Source organism: Pteropus medius, unplaced genomic scaffold, assembly GCF_902729225.1.
Source record: "Pteropus medius unplaced genomic scaffold, Ma_sr-lr_union100, whole genome shotgun sequence".
NCBI classification, from domain to species: domain Eukaryota; kingdom Metazoa; phylum Chordata; class Mammalia; order Chiroptera; family Pteropodidae; genus Pteropus; species Pteropus medius.
Window position 1 is genome coordinate 274,084 of NW_024340755.1, and position 3,819 is coordinate 277,902.

Below are 3,819 nucleotides of genomic sequence, written 5' to 3' on the forward strand. Positions count from 1 at the left end.
CAAAAAAAAGGTAAAAGCCTTCATTCTCCAAAGCAGAGAGAAGCTAAGAAAAGGGAGTTTCCAAATGAGATGTGATGGGTTTTGCACATCTCTGAACACATCCTTCTGTTAAGGAGATCGGGGTTCCCCTCTTGGCAAGTTCTCCAGGCTGTTGATGTCTGGAACAAAGAATTGAGCAAGACACTGAAAAGACAGCAGAAAAGCTTTATTAGAGGGAAAGTAAAGCAACAGTATACTTCCAGACTTGGAAATGGCCCGAGCAAGAGAAGGGCTGCTCAAAAGTCTCAAGAGCCCAAGGGCACAGTAACAAGTCTTTGGGGTTTTTATGCCTATTTGCTGTGGGTGGTTACTTTTCTTAAAGGAGTGGGCTTTCTTGATTGACAAATAAGATTGACAGGACTCAGAGACTCATCGTTTGCTTTCTGTGCATGTTCATTCGCAGAATTCAGGTGGTTATATTAATGAACTTCCGGGCATCATATTATAATGAGGGTATAATGAGGCTCAGGTGAATTAAAGTTTGTTGGGTCTTCATTGCGCAGGTGTGAGTGACTGGTTGAAACTAGAACCCAATTTTCTGCTTGTTTCCTTGTGTGAGTTACTTTTAGCCTAAAAATGCTTAATTGTGGGTGGACTGCGGCAGACCTTTTCTAAAATAGGATGATCTCAGCGTCATTTTAGGAGGACCTGAAGCCCCCTAACTTTCCTGCCTTTTTTTTTTAAAGAGCTACGAACTCTTTTTTATTAGTATGGATGTTGAGGGACAGGAAGTCTCTTCTACTGTATCTGCTTCCTGATGAGGTTGTAGTCCCTCCCTTTTGAGGGAGGTTTCATGGAGCTCCTTCCCTCTCTGCCTTAGTCAGGACCGGTATCCCGCCAAAGTGCTGCCTCTGTCCCTAGACAATGAAAAATGAAGATATAAACTTGTTACTTCACTCATATATCTAGTTACATTTCTATTATTGATTTGCCTATCAAGCAGGTAAAGGAAAACAGATTTGGTAAATATATTTCATAAAAGGAAAAAAGAGAAAAAAACAAACTTGGGTTAAGGTCCCCTCTCCTCAACTTTAAGGGCCCTGTTTTTGCCTAAAGACATACCTGCCTTATACTGGACCAAGGAGAATGCTGAGTTTCAATGATCCTTGACAATAACCAGAAGACCTGAGTCATCAGTTTCAAGGTAATTATCTAAGTTTGAAGGAGAAGGTTTTTCTCCAAAGAAAGGAGGAAAGACTGTTGCTGCAGATTCAAGGTGCCGGGGTACACAGTATGAGAGTCAGGCAGTTGGAAAAGAACACGGAGAGCCATAGGCAACTGCAAGATAGCTCTTTATTCCAGCAAGGGCACAGCCTGCCTCACAGGACTGCAATGTTATCCCGTAAGGACACTGCATGCGCCCCACATGGTGGTGGCTTTTTTTTATACACAGGTTAAACAATAGTGGCACACTACCAAATAATGGAAGCCCCATGTTCCAGGCACCTGGATACATAAGGGGAGAAGTGCTGAGTATCTTCCCCTTGGAAATTAACTATGGGTGAGGGGAGGGAGCCTGACTATGGTTATCTTACTTTCTCCACACAAGACTTAACTAAACTTACTAAAAAGATTAAGAATTTTGCAAAGGATGGCCCGTATCACTTCCAAGACCCTTATTAATAAAATGAATACTATTTAGCATCATATTTGAAGTGCAGAGAGCTCATCAACCAAGTAAAAATCAGATGGACAGAAACAAAGGAATCAGGTGACCAAAACACAGGGAAGGACACATCATCAGTGCTGTGATTTTCTGGCATAAATAAATAATCATACTCGGAATCTGATCATAAAACATTAGTTTTATGCACATTTCAATCCACACACGGCTCTTATGTTCTGTAACTCTAATAGTGTATTTAAATAGTAACTCTTAGCAAGTCCCTTTGTTGTAGGATACTCAGACAAAGAGAAGGAACACTGAGGCAATAAGCAGGAAGTAGCGTTTATTGGTGCCGGCACCAGCTCAGCAGATTCACATCCAAAGGCTGAGCTCCAATAGGAGCGAGGCTTTCCCTTTTATACACATCTTAGCGTATTTTGATTGGTTGGCGGGCCAACATTTTTCCAGTGACCCTTTTGGTGGCAATGAATGCACTGGTCCCTCCCCAACCTCATTTCTAAGTGAGGTGGTTCTTCCAGTTGCCTTCTCCTCTGGCCCTGTCTCTGGCCTGTCAGGGCACCTCTCCAGGAGTGTCTTGATCATTCTACCAGGGCAGCAACAAGCAGATCTACTTTCCTTCTCATTTTTCAGTCTGCCTCCCGTCAGGCTTCTTGGATACTTTTGTTGCCACCTCTAACAATTGACTGGCATTCATACTAGCAAAGCCCTCCAATTTTTGCAGTTTGTGCCGGATGTCCCCCTGGGCCTGACTGACAAAAGCTGCATTAACCATCCTCTGGTTTTTGTCCGCCTCTGGGTCAAAGGAGGTGTAAAGGCAAAACACCTCACACAGCCTCTCATAGAATTGGCTTGGGCTTTCCTCAGGTCCCTGGAGTACCTCTGAGGTCTTACTCATATTCATGGCTTTCTTCCCATCTTCTTTTAGATCACCTAGGAGGGCCTCCTGATAGTGTTCGAGCATCTGGACTCCCCTGTCCTCCTTGAGGTCCCATTGGGGGTCCTCCTCAAAGAACTGGTTTTGGGCCTGAGCATTTAAGTTCCCTGCCGGGGCATGTTCTTCTAGCCACTTTAAAGCAACCTGGGTGACTTGCTGGTGTTCCTCTGTATTGAAGAGGCTCAGGAGGAGCTGGTGGCAATTGGTCCAGGTGGGCTTATGCGTCTGGATGATAGATTGCAGCAGATGGGTCATAACCTGAGGCTTTTCTGTGAAGGAGGGAATATGATTTTTCCAGTTTAAGAGGTAAGGGCTGGTACACACAGGTGCATCGCCCACCCTGTATGTGGCCATCCTGGTCATAGTATATGGGGCCCCGTGTATCACACAGGGGTAATTGGAGGGCCTCTCCTCTAGAGACTGATCAGGTTCCAGTTGGGGGTCAGGACAGGACGTGTGGGAGAATCTATATCCTCTGCCTTATTTGGCAAGATTAATTTCTTTTCTTTAGTAGGTCAGTATTTGGAGGTTGTAGTGGCCCGGGACAACATTATTCTGCAATTCTCTTCTAGATAGGCTCTCAACCAACGGGGTTGGGTCAGGACCACATCCTGCCAATTATCAATATAGGGGAACTGGTCTGGATGACTGGGATTCTCTACAATGACCTGATGGACCCTGGCTATGACTGCCTTGGCCAAGGATCCTTCTGACGGCCACCCCACATCAAATGAAGGCCAGTCTATCTTACAAAAAGTACGAAGATTCTGGGGAATGAGCTTCACACCATAATCTCCTGAAAAGCCCTCCTTAAATTTCTTTATCATACATCCTAAGGGGGTCTGCTTTCTTGTCCACCCATATGATGGTGATACACACATGCTCAGGGATTCACTTCGCCTGTCTCTGGCTGCTCCCCTCACGGGGATATTTCAGGTGCCTCTTAGCAATTGGTGGGTTGGTAAGAAACCTCAACTCAGATCACTGGAGTAGACCCCTCTTGGAGATCCAGGATACCACCGTAAGCCGTATGAGGTTTTCTGTGGAACCACGGATAAAGGCTCAACTTTTACTTTGTGGCAAGGCTGTGTCTCATTCACACTCAGGCACTCGTCATTCAAATATCACCCTCCGCCCCAAATAAACCGAAGTGTTCATGGTTTCGTCTCCCTCCAGAGACTACTTGGGTGACCTCAGGAGTTGATCAGACTCCCTTCTT